Genomic DNA, 14117 nt, shown 5'->3' with positions numbered 1-14117 from the left:
AAGCAGGTGACAATATACAGCCTTGACATACTTCTTTCCCAATTTGGAAGTAGTCTGTTGTCCCATGTCTATTACTAACTGTTGCTTCTTGACCTGCATACAGGTCTCTCAGAAGGCAGGTAAGGTGGTCTGGTATTCCCATCTCTTTAGGAATTTTCCACAGTTTGTTGTGATCCACACAGTCAAAGGCTTGAGATAATGTGAAATGGATTTAATCTAAAGCAATAGTTAATAGAAGGTGTAAACCACTGTCTTTTCAAGTTGGTAAAAATGGAATGTAATTCTTGGCTAATTTCCTCTAGTAAAGACTTTGGTCCACTGGTCATGATGAAGAGAACAAAAGTGATGACCCAGTTTTCACCTCTTTTATGGCTCTTATGCTTCTATGGGTTTAATTTAAATAATGAAAATAAATTCCCTCGAAAATGTATCATTTTTCTGACTATAAATAACAACTTTGGCCAATTAATCTCTATGTTGGAAGCTCACATTAACTTTTATATGTTTTCAAATAGAGTAACTAGAACAAAAGCCAATGAGGTTGTGCCAGAGAGAAAGGCTTTGATGCCGGATATTAACCAGACAGTTCGGTTCACTTGTGGCTCACAGACACTTGTACACTTGTGAAGACCCAACTTTACTCTTTGTACAAAAAGGACATAGCATCTCCTTTTCAGCAGAAGGTGATCTAATCACAGCATTCTCTATTTAATTACGGTAACAAATGCTGCCAACCATGGAGTATTACTAACAACTTTGTCAGAAAAAAAAAGTTGAGCCCACCTTAAAGGTGTTCCAACATTTCCAGGACATTGGGATGGATATTTCAGTAAGGTTTGCACATGGAGTAACTCAGTCTCATCTGAGCCTTTGTCCTTTCATTTCCCCCCTTGCTCCCAGGCATGAAATCCGCTTTCATCTCTTGCTGTTCTTCAAACATGCTCTGTTCTCTGCCTAAATGATGTCCCCATTATTCAGGGCTTACTCCTTACATTCCCCTGAGAGTTCCCCTGACTAACTGCCTAAAATAACATCCTCTCCATCACTGTAAATGTGGTCAGATCAGATCAGATCAGTCGCTCAGTCGTGTCCGACTCTTTGCGACCCCAGGAATCGCAGCACGCCAGGCCTCCCTGTCCATCACCAACTCCCGGAGTTCACTCAGACTCATGTCCATTGAGTCAGTGATGCCATCCAGCCATCTCATCCTCTGTCGTCCCCTTCTCCTCTTGCCCCCAATCCCTCCCAGCATCAGAGTCTTTTCCAATGAGTCAACGCTTCGCATGAGGTGGCCAAAGTACTGGAGTTTCAGCTTTAGCATCATTCCTTCCAAAGAAATCCCAGGGCTGATCTCGTTCAGAATGGACTGGTTGGATCTCCTTGCAGTTCAAGGGATTCTCAAGAGTCTTCTCCAACACCACAGTTCAAAAGCATCAATTCTTTGGCGCTCAGTCTTCTTCACAGTCCAACTCTCACATCCATACATGACCACTGGAAAAACCATAGCCTTGACTAGACGAACTTTGTTGGCAAAGCAATGTCTCTGCTTTTCAATATGCTATCTAGGTTGGTCATAACTTTCCTTCCAAGGAGTAAGCGTCTTTTAATTTCATGGCTGCAGTCACCATCTGTAGTGATTTTGGAGCCCAGAAAAATAAAGTCTGACACTGTTTCCACTGTTTCCCCATCTATTTCCCATGAAGTGATGGGACCGGATGCCATGATCTTCGTCTTCTGAATGTTGAGCTTTAAGCCAACTTTTTCACTCTCCACTTTCACTTTCATCAAGAGGCTTTTGAGTTCCTCTTCACTTTCTGCCATAAGCGTGGTGTCATCTGCATATCTGAGGTGATTGATATTTCTCCCGGCAATCTTGATTCCAGCTTGTGCTTCTCCCAGCCCAGCGTTTCTCATGATGTACTCTGCATAGAAGTTAAATAAACAGGGTGACAATATACAGCCTTGATGAACTCCTTTTCCTGTTTGGAACCAGTCTGTTGTTTATGTCCAGTTCTAACTGTTGCTTCCTGACCTGCATACAAATTTCTCAAGAGGCAGATCAGGTAGTCTGGTATTCCCATCTCTTTCAGAATTTTCCACAGTTTATTGTGATCCACACAGTCAAAGGCTTTGGCATAGTCAAGAGAGCAGAAATAGGTGCTTTTCTGGAACTCTCTTGCTTTTTCCATGATCCAGCGGATGTTGGCAATTTGATCTGTGGTTCCTCTGCCTTTTCTAAAACCAGATTGAACATCAGGAAGTTCATGGTTCACATATTGCTGAAGCCTGGCTTGGAGAATTTTGAGCATTCCTTTACTAGCCTGTGAGATGAGTGCAATTGTGCGGTAGTTTGAGCATTCTTTGGCATTGCCTTTCTTTGGGATTGGAATGAAAACTGACCTTTTCCAGTCCTGTGGCCACTGCTGAGTTTTCCCAATTTGCTGGCATATTGAGTGCAGCACTTTCACAGCATCATCTTTCAGGATTTGGAATAGCTCAACTGGAATTCCATCACCTCCACTAGCTTTGTTCATAGTGGTGCTTCGTAGTAAATGTAGTATTTACCACAATGTAGTTTGTAGTAAATGTAAATGTAGTATTCCCCTCCTAATATTTATATTGGGGTGAAAGTCTTAAACTGGGAATGTCCCAGGTAAAAAGGCATATGGTCACACTATTCACAACCCATACCACTAGCTGACTTTGCTTTCCGTATAAGTTTCTTGAAGAAAAGGGCTTTACTCACTTGGAGCATAGCTGACTTATGGTGGACCTTTGATATTTGTTGAATAATGATAAAATTAGTATCATCTAATTTTATCAAGATTTATCCCACAACATTATTCTTTGACAATATAAATTCTAAAGATTATTAATACATATTGCCATATTGGTTCCCAGAAAGATTTTTGTCTTTCAGCAACAGTCTATGATAATTGACTGAGATACCTGGAGGGCTACCATCCATGGGCCGCAAAGAGACATGGCAGAAGCGACTTAGCATGCGTGCATGGACAGCATCCGCATAAAGTCCTAAATCAGCAAGGGTTAGGTACACAACTTTAAGAAAAGACATCCTCTGTTTCCTAATTGATTCTGCTGTAGCTGCATAGTGAATGAGTAAGAAGCAGAGATTTTAAAATTAAGAAACAGAGATTTTAAGAGAGAAATTCTTCCAGTCCTACTGACCATAAAAAGGAAATGGTTCAGAAAGGAGCTAGCTACAGCCTGTCTAATTTCTGCTGAAAGTAATGGAATGAGTTAAATCAGCTATACCACACAGTAGCTAGGTCCAGTGAATCACAATTAAAGTGATGTTATGCGGTGTTATTTGGCAAAGAAAGTGAAAGCATTAGTCGCTCAATTCTGTCCGACTCTTTGAGACCTCACGGACTGTAGCTGGTCAGGCTCCTCTGTCCATGGACTTCTTCAGGCAGGAGTACTGAAGTGGGTTGCCATTCCCTTCTCTAGGGGATTTTCCTGACTCAGGGATGGAACTTGAGTCCCCTGCATTACAAGTGTATTCTTTACTGTCTGAGCCATCAGGGAAGCCCATTTGGCAAAGGAACTCAGAAATAACCGAGTTCTGTCTTGACACTGATAGCTCTTGGGGTGAGTTTTCTAGGGAAATGCAGTCAGGAGAGAAAGACTAACCAAGACTGACAAAACTGCCCATCTCTTTTTGCTCTGATCTTCATCCTTAACATAAACCTCCAGCAAGTCAGTTGTTCTCAGAACTGTTTTTCCCCAGGCCATATGGTTGATTCTCTGAACCCAACCCTGATTCTTTAATGTTACCAATCATGTTGGTGGAGCTAAAGTAGACCTCCCAAGCTGGGAGGAAATATAAAAGAAGTAGAGAGAAACAGAGGGAAGAGGGAAGGTGTTTGCCTCAACACAAAGTCTCCTGCTTCAAGCTTTACCAAATCTGGGCCCTTGCACCCCAGATCCAGGGCGGTCCTTTGAGTCAGGAGAGAGTCCAAAGTGGGAGAGGTGGTGGTGGTGGTGGCTGTGGTTTAGTCACTAAGTCATGTCTGACTCTTGTGACCCTATGGACTATAGCCCTCCAGGCTCCTCTGGGTTCAAACCCAAGTCTCTCCTGCATTGCAGTTGGATTCTTTACCGCTGAGCCAGCAGGGAATCCCAAAGTGGGGGGGGAGAGAGACCTGAAGATAAAAGAGAGATGGTTGGGTTTCCTCTGAGGGGAAATGGCTCTCATCCTCATTAGCCTTCTATCTTCCATGGAAGAAACAAGAGATCAGAGAGGGAAACTCCACATCCACGTGCAGCCACCTTCATCTCTGCAATTGTTTTGCCAACACAAAGGGTTTCAGGCATTCAGATCACAGTTCCTTCTCCCCGGGGTTTAGGGTTTATGACCCTGAGTCTTTCTTGGGGTGGGGGGACTAGGGGTATAGAGAAAAAAGCAGAGATGCTCAGTGAGCTTCTTCTGGAGGTCAGTGCTGGTCATTTCCATGAGAGATAAAGATGCCATTGGAGGTACTGGCCAGTAAAGAAGGAGCTTTGCTCTCATCTTAAATAAGGTGAAAATACTCAGCAAAATTAGGTCTAAAGCTCAGAGAGATTCTCTTTGCTGCAAAAGGGTAACACTCGAAATAGAGTCATTGGGGGATTGATTAGCCTGCAATTTTCTGGAACATCAAAGAAAACTGAAAGTTAACTGGGAAAACATCAATTCTCCTTAGTGCTAAGAAATTTAGGGAAATAAGAACTATGCATCAGAGAGAAGAAATACTTTACGTATAGATTTTTTTTTCTCATTTGTTTTCCTTTATTTAAAAGGATATTTAGCTTCAAATAAAATGGAATATTTAAAATCAAAATCTGAAAGTAGAATGAACATTTAGCTACTATTCTGGTGCTCTCGCATTATAGATAGGAGGCTGAGACATGGACATCACTAAGCTAGACTAAATCCATGGTTCCAGGCTCATATGCAAGAGTCTTTTTCACTATTAATATAGATTATTACATCTTGCAAGAGAGCAACTGTTTAAAAATGATAATCATTGGCCATGAATGAATGTAGCTGTATATAAATTTTAAAAATAGTTTCTATGTCTCTGAAGAAGTGAAGAATTGTAACACCAAAGTAACCAAAAGGACAGCTTACTGATAGATTAAGCAGTCTGTAAATGTGTGATCCATTATGCTCACAGAAAGAAAAAAAATTTTTTTGATGCTGATGCTAATCAATAAGGTCATATAACATAAATGCATGAAGCAATATAACATAATATAATAGCACTTTCTGTATGCTGGGCTTTGTTAAAAGCATTTTACATGCTCTATTACATTTTATCATTGTAACAACCCAATGAACTAAGTGTTTTTATCATTCCCATGTTACAGACGAGGAAACTAAACGACGGAGTTTGAGTCACTTACTCCAGTTCACACAGTATGTTAATGAGGGAGCCAGGTTAGGCCAGGGCAATAGTGTTGACAGAAAATGATCGTACAATCTGAAGGAAGGATCAACTACCACTTCCTGGAGCAGAATTTTACTCATAACATACTGTGGTGAACCCAGCAGCATCTGGGAAAATATGATATTTGGGGAAGATTATTTAAGGGATCTTTTATTTTGCCATTTGTTTAGTTATCCTTGATTTTGGCTTTTAATCAGATTTGATCTGTGTAGAAGGCTACACTATTGCAATATACCATAACCACTTATGGCCAAGATCATGGTTTTGCCTTTCTTAAAGGTGTTACAAGTTCAGTCTCTACTCATAGTTTATTTAGTAATTTTGTTGAGGCATTTTCTAGAATACTATTTGGTGTCTGGTACCTGGAGCTCATTGTGGAAAAACTTCATTTTAGAAATTTTTTGCTGGAAAAGCTTTGCTTCTCCTATGATAATTTTTGTTTCTGAGACTGTTGCTTTTTCATTTTAGATGCCAGGAAGCTTAGATCAAATTAGAAAATGATCTAGTACAACTATGTATAACTGTATTGGTGGAGGCATCTATTTTCACTTGCTTCTAGTTTTGACTACTCCCTTTATTTACTTTTCTCTTGGACACAATTCTCCATCCTCAGTCTTCTCTCCCTCCTTCAAGCCCTCTTCCTTCTTCTTCATTCTCTCCCTCTCCCTTTTTTTTTTTTTTTTTTTTTTACCATTTGAAGGATACAGTTTTGTTTAAACTAGCTCAAGTCTTTTGTATAGTCATGATAGATATAAATAAGCATTCCCACAATTATACATTGAGTGTAGGGACAAAAATCAACATCTAAAAATACATTGAACCAAAACCTTTGAGGTCATTTTCATTCAACAATATTGAACCGTTAATACCTTTATTAAATGATTAACTACACAACATAACATGGGGAAAAAAAAACACATGGGTGTGAAGATTAGTGTTACAAAGATCAAAGAGATAATATTACAGATGATGATGCTTCGAGATGCTAAATGGTTTGCTTTGTTTTACTCAGCTGGTTAGTGGCAAAGAAAAGAAAATAGAGAGCAAACATTATTTATATAGTCAGTACATAAAACTGAGTCCAGTATTATGTTTTTTATTAAAATTTGAGTATTTTTGATTAACAATGTTGTGTTATGTATGCTGTATAGTTTCAAGTGTATAGCAAAGTGATTCTATTATACACACATGTATATATATTCTTTTCCAGATTCTTTTCCATTATAGGTTGTTGCAAGATATTATATATAGTTCTCTGTGCCATGCTGTAGGTCCTTGTTGTTTTTCTATTTTATTTTGTACATAGTAGTATGCATTTGTTAATCTCAAACTCCTAATTTATCCCTCCTCTCTCCAACATTATTTTGCATCTCTTCTAATACACCAAGAAACAAGATTAATTTCTTTTCATAAGTAGGGTAAATCAATAGTTTAAAATGAAAATTTGATTTTCACTCTTTTTCAGCAAAAACAGAATGTGATTAAAGTCTAACAAGGAAGCCACAGGAGTAGCTTGTGGTTGTAATGCAATACGGTCAAGTCTGTAACAGAAGGATACACAGGGAACTAAGGGAGGATGGAAGAGGAACACCTAACTTAGCTAAGAAAGACCAGGGACAGCCTCATGGGTTCAGTTCAGTTCAGTTCAGTCGCTCAGTCGTGTCTGACTCCTTGCAACCCCATGAATCGCAGCACGCCGGGCCTCCTTGTCCATCACCAACTCCCAGAGTTCACTCAGACTCACGTCCGTCGAATCGGTGATGCCATCCAGCCATCTCATCCTCTGTCATCTCCTTCTCCTCCTGCCCCCAATCCCTCCCAGCATCAGAGTCTTTTCCAATGAGTCAACTCTTCGCATGAGGTGGCCAAGGTACTAGAGTTTCAGCTTTAGCATCATTCCTTCCAAAGAAATCCCAGGGCTGATCTCGTTCAGAATGGACTGGTTGGATCTCCTTGCAGTCCAAGGGACTCTCAAGAGTCTTCTCCAATGCCTCATGGGTGAATGACTGTTAAACCGAGCCTTGAAGAAAAAGTGGGAATGAACCATGAGGAGAAGGCTGGGGACATCTGGAAAAATGGGAGAAGGAAAACAAGAGAAATAGGCAGGCACTAGAACACAAACCAAGCCTTTTCCTGAGGCCTATAGCAGTTCTTGAGGATCTTCAGCAAGATAGGCCCCCTGTTCTTACTTTGGAGTCATCTCTATGGAACGGACTGGAGGGCAGAAAAACTGGCTCGCAGGTGATTGTGAACATTGGGGTGAGAAGTAAGAAGGGTCTAAACACTGTGGTGGCATTGAGGACAGGGCGGAAAAAACACTCGTGAAAAACAGTAGATGGACGTTAACCGGCAGCACTCGTGATCCAGTTGGGTTGGTAGAGGGGGTAGGTGAGCAGTGAAGCATGGGGAAAAGTCACGACTCAGGCTGGCCGCTTTGACTAGGTATGAAGGACACCACTTTACAAGAAAGGATAAGAGGCAGAAAAGGTGAGTTTGCAAAGGAAGTCCATTGTTGAACAGATTTACGAGCTAGTATTAGACTTTCTAGTAGAAACAACCAATTAGTGTTGTGTGTCTGGGACTGGATTACCATAGAGTGATCTGCAGGATAAGAAGAGAGTTAGGAATTTTTATAAGAGATTACTCCAAAAAAAAAAAAAAAAAAGAGATTACTCCTAGTGATTAAAAAAAAAAAAAACTTGCATATATTATTTTGCAGAAAAAAATCTCTGTAATTGTGATATTTGTTTAGGGCCCTGTTGTATGCATGTAGAGTCAGTAGTATAAGATGAAATTGCACAGATTAAGTGTATAGAGTGAAAGAGACCTGAGATATTCATGCCCCCCCATATTTAAATGTTGGATTAAGAGAGATACCCCTCAAAGCAGTCAGAGGCAGGAAGAAAATTAGGAGGGCTTTATTTCAGAGAAACCAAGGACAACATTGTTAACTATTACAAAAATTCAACTGAAGAAAAGTCATGTATTACAAAAAAAAATGGTCAATGACAAATATTTTTTTAAAATAGAATATAAACTGTCTCTTTGATTTTGGCAATTAGAAGCTCATTGATAGTATCATCATTGGCAATTAGAAGCTCATTGATAGTATCATCAAGATCAGTTTTATGTAATATCTCACTCAATGCAAACACCAAACTGGATAAACAGTGGATTTTCAATAACTGCTCACTAAACCAATGAGGGGAATTTTGCAGCATGTTGGCAAAGAATTTGGGGTGTTTTATAGGAATTCTGTGTATGAAAAAGGTATAAGTTCTCATATGATTAGCATATACCTATAAAATCAAGCTGGCAGTTGAGTGTTTTACATCAAGCAAAATCATTTAAGCCTAAAAGTGGGTTAACTTTTTTAAAACGGTAAAAAAGTTCAGTTCAGTTCTTGTCTCAGACCAATTATTTTACATCGATTTAAACAATGAAATGAAGATTCAAACTGGGGAGAAAAGCATGAAGATTGGAAGATACACAAAACATTTTATATTGAATCACCTAGTGTGATTCTGGGTGTGTAGAAGGTGCTCAAGACATGATCACCATCAGCATCATTACAATATTTCTGGAATTAAAATGTTCTCTAGTCAAAGACAAGTTGGCGAGAGCCTAATTGTTCCTGCATGATGTGCCTAAGTGGAATTATTTGGGGATTAATCTCAAGATATTATTTTTTCTCTATTGAAAATATGTTCATAGTAACACTAGTGTGAATGGTAATAAAGTTGAATTATTGCCATGATAGCATTCTATTTCCTTGAACTCCTGCCATTCTGGAGGCATTGTCGAAATTATTCTCTTAGGCATTTCATTCCTTTGTAAATATCACATTTCCCAAACTCAGTTGTACATACATAAAGATTCTTGCAGGCATAAGGGTGGAATCAAGAAAGAGAGGGAGTTGGGAGTCACTGCTGTGATTCTTTATGTCAGCAAGCGTTACAGGCATTTTTTAGCAGCCTGTTTTGGTCTATTGCTTGTTAAAGCAATATGAAAAGCTATGTAATTATATTCCACAAATAATTGATGTAAAGGATGAATCACAATCATACCTTGTATTTTTTCTCCCTCCTTTCAAGCCTTGCTCTTTTTACAGTAGCTGCATGTTGGTTCTAGGCCGAGTGCCAGTTGTATCAATTAAACAGTAACTAATTCAAGTACATTTGCAATCTGTGTTTGAAATGCCAGCCCATACAGTAGTTCCCAATTAAGCATGAGGCAGATTAATGGATGCATTGTTCTCCTGGGCTAACTCCACCACATTGTCATTAAGCGGTAAGCCCTAGTGAACCAAAGACTTCTATTTAAAGGGGAAGGGAAACACATGCTTACAAAAAAAAAGTTGGGTGTTTATATCAAGCAGAATTATTTAACAGGAAAGGTGGCGGGTAACCTTTTGAAAGGAGAAGAAATTATGGCTGTTTAGTGTTTTTCTCGGTCCCTTTATTTTGCATAGATTTGATCAGTGCAGAAATACAAAGGTGCAAAATGGGAAGGGAAGTCATGGGAATGGATCAGACAGACAAATGGCTCCTGTAAGTTCACAGTTCTTAAAACAGATGTTCTTTTCAGCTGGCTATAGTATATCATTATCTCCAGGAACCCTGAAGAGAAAGTACAAAGATTCACCAGGGATCGTGGAAATGCAGCGTATTCATTGTGCAAAATACTTGGCTCCCTACCCTCCACCCACTCTCACCCTGTTTTAGGAGACAGATATCTGGGGCAGTGATTTGGCCCATTTTAAATCTTGCGATTTTTAGAACTCAGTGTAATCACTGCAAAGTAAAACTGGTTTTGGCACTCACTAAGCATTTAATGGTTGTAGTTCATATAGAACAAATCAAAAGACGTTGAGCATTTAAAAAGGGACAATTCATTTCAGTCCTCCTGAGTTCCTGTGTAAAATTTCTTTTCCCTCTTCTTTTCAATTTTTTTGATAGTTTCGTTGGACCACAAAGAAATTTGATGCCTAAAAAAGACATTCGGTTCTTTCTTATGAAAGAAAAATGGGAAAATTTTTTTCTATTTCTGTTTTGTGAATTTTTCCAGTGGGCATGATGGGGTTGACCAAACCCTTGAGTTGTTCAATTTCCAAAATCTTTAAAAATTACACAGTCAATTGTATTAGTTTGACAGGCGACACTTGTTTATCTCAAGAGCACAACTGCTTTTTAAATGTCTCTACTCAGCAAACTCTGTTCTGTTTCATAGTTTTCCACCTCGGTCTGCTCTACTGCAGTCCAAAACATACCCACCAGGCTGTCTAGTAACAGTTCAAAGACACATTCAAAAGTGAACTCACCACCATCCAATCCCATTTTTGTCTTTCCTGTGTCTTGGCAGATGGCTTTTTGTCTGCTTTTAGGAAGATACTGTCCACCCTTTAGTGTGGACAGAGGAAGAATAAAAGCAAAATCCACTCAGTCTGTGAGGGAGATTGTCACTGTGTGATTCTCAGACACGTGTAATGTCTCTGATTGCAGAAGGTGTGTGTGTGTGTGTGTGTGTGTGTATTGTCTGTCTGTCTGGTGTGTGTGTCTGTCTGTTGTGTGTATCTGTCTGGTGTGTCTTTCTATTTCTTTAGTGTGGAAATGGAAAGAATCCCTTGGTATAGCTGTCTTTAACTTTAATCATTATAGAGACGTTCCCATTTGGCTGTCATTTCTGCTTCCAGTGCATTTAAGATGTACTTAGTTTTCCCACATAACTGGAGTGTGTGGCTTTCTGACTAATGAAAGGATCCAGGGCTTTCAGCTTCTATTCCTCTCCCATCCTTCTCCTGGCTCTTCTTCCTCCAACCTCCTCATAACCCTTCCTCTCCCTCCCCTGATTCCTGGCTCATTGGTAGAGGAACAGAAATGTTGAAATCAATATGAGAATAAATTGCCACATGGTCTTTATTGTGGAGGCAAGGTTTCTGCAGAAAATCCTTGCAATCAGAAAAGAGAGAAGATGAGATTAAACTGATTAAACTGAGAAAGTCAAAAAAGGACAACTTGAAAGATTAGCTCTACAAGCCAGGAAAGCATAATCCTCTGTGCATGCTAAGTAGAGCTGTCCTCTTTGCTATCAGCCCCTTCATCGGGTGACCTTCTGTTGAATTAGCACTGAGCTACTTGATCCAAGGCAAATACTGGAAATTGAAAAGCCAGAATGCCAGTGATTACAGCAGGTATCAATATTATTGTAATGATGCTTCGTTATCATTAGGGAACTTAATTACTTAGGGATAGTGAGAAGGCCAGAGAGAAAAGCACCAAGCCCCTGCTGAAGTCAGCATCTAGATCAGGCTGATACTTGAGAACTGCCTCAAGTTTAGATTCAAAGGTAGCCAGAAAGTGAGAGGAAGGAACCGGGTTTAAGAAGACTGTCGTGAGCATTTCAGGCTTGACTTGTGTATGGAATGGTTGGCCATTGAGATACAAGACAAGCTTATTAGCTTTTGGAGTGACCATTACAGTATTCTTAGGGGGCGCACACTGATTGAAACCACCCACCCTGGCCAGGCACCATAGTAACCATTTGCATGAGTTGTTTTATGACAGGAGATTCTGGTAAGGAACACGGAACTAATAAGCCTCCACCAACCAGAAGAGTTCAGGAAAGGTCAAAAGGAGACACCACATGTCCAACCACCTCCCAGAATCCTTCTCTCTGGCAACCATCTTGGCTGAACAAGGCGTGCACCACCAGGAAGGACTCTTGAGTCAGAATGGTTGGCTAAAGACAACCCAGAAACTAATACCATCACCATAAAACCCAAGCCATGTGGCAGAGCAGTTCTCCTGGGTTCCCTTACCCTACTGCTCTCCACCGAGGTGCCCTTTCCCAATAAAATCTCTTGCTTTGTCAGCACACATGTCTCCTTGGACAATTCATTTCTGAGTGTTAGACAAGAGCCTAGTTTCGGGCCCTGGAAGGGGTCCCCCTTCCTGCAACAGTATCTGCTACATTGTGTGTGTGTGTGTGTGTGTGTGTGTGTGTGTGTGTGTGCGTGTGTGTGCGCGCGCATGCGCGCACGTTCTGTCGTGTCCAACTCTTGTGACCCCATGGACTGTAGCTTGCCAGGCTTCTCTGTCCGTGGGGTTATCCAGTAAGAACATGGAGTAGGTTTCCGTTTCCTCCTCCAGGGCATCTTCCCAGCCCAGGTTGAACCTGTGTCTCCTGAGTCACCTGCGTTTGCAGGTGAACTCTTTACCACCTTGCAACCTGGGAAGCCGCTACTGCATAGCAGGTACTTCATAAGAGTGAAGGAGTACATGAATAAACGGAACAAATAAACCAACCAAACTTACTCCAGTGGCGTGCTAAAAATGATTAATTCCTAAAAATATAGATGCAAAAATACTAAATTTTGAGTAGTGATCTTAAACAACTCGGCTTCTTTTTAATGCAAAGCTAATCTTAGATCCCAACCTCTTTTTAACTGCTTTTCAAATTTAATCTCTCTCTACCCACTACCCCTACCTCTCTTTTTCCATAGAGATTTACGGTTCATAGCCTGGTTGTTGTGACATTGTGATTCTAAAATGCAGAGTTCAAGCTGGGCACATGTTTTCTTTTAAATCTGACCCCTAAATAGAAACACGGAGCATTTCTGAACACTCTGGGGCCGTAGTTGTGCTGAGCCAAGCCAGAATTAGCCCCAGTTATTGACCTCCAAATAGACCTGACCCGGCCTGACCTGCCTTTGTCAGGGTGCTGTGGAAAATTCATATTTCCAAATTTATTGAATCAAATATATTTAGTTTTGAGAAGGCACAAAAGCCAAAATAAACTTCAAACTGCATTTGAATGAACTCACATCCAGCTTTACCACCACCAAACTTTGTCCCATTGAACTCACCACTAGGCCCGTTTTTTCTTTGGCCCATTTGAGCGTTAGAAAGAAAGGGAGGGGGGAAAAAAACTGAAATGGGAAAATGTGTTCATGTGTTTGGAGAAGGAACAAGGAAAAGTTGCAGTCAGAATGGAGAGTGTTGTTTGTTGTTGTTTAGCTGCTAAGTCCTGTCTGACTCTTTTGAGACCCCATGGACTGTGGAGTATGTTGAAGGCAGGTTAATTCAGAAATCAGTCGTATGGCAGGGCAAGGGTTGCATTCATTCTTGGCCACTCACTCCTATTTACACTTTGGCAATTGGCCTCGGGGTGAGAAAGTAAACCGTGATCAAAGGCAAGCTAAGATTATTTATGATTGTCTCTAGGTAAAAGCAGGTGGATGATTCTGATTAAAGCCCTTTTCTTTGGATAAGAGATGGGAAGAAGAGAGTGTGAGTATTTTTCTTGCTATGCAGGATGTGTTCAGAACCCGCAGCTCATTCTAACTGCAGGATTTCCTGCCATGTTGTTCTCCTACCACTTCGTTCCCTGTGTCACAATGCTCAGGCATCTCCATGCCTTGGAGTTGAGGTCAACTCCCATGGTTCCCTCATGGCTCAGACAGTAAAGAGTCTGCCTGCAATGCAGGAGACCTGGGTTCGATCCCTGAGTCAGGAAGATCCCCCGGAGAAGGGAATGGCAACCCATTCCAGTATTCTTGCCTAGGAATCCCATGGACAGAGGAACCTGGTGGGCTACAGTCCATAGGATCACAAAGAGTTGAATACAACTGAACGACTAACACTTGCCCCCTTAAATCATCATTTT

Source organism: Bos indicus, chromosome 9 (genome assembly GCF_029378745.1).
Source record: "Bos indicus isolate NIAB-ARS_2022 breed Sahiwal x Tharparkar chromosome 9, NIAB-ARS_B.indTharparkar_mat_pri_1.0, whole genome shotgun sequence".
Taxonomy (NCBI): domain Eukaryota; kingdom Metazoa; phylum Chordata; class Mammalia; order Artiodactyla; family Bovidae; genus Bos; species Bos indicus.
This window is presented reverse-complemented; position numbering follows the sequence as displayed.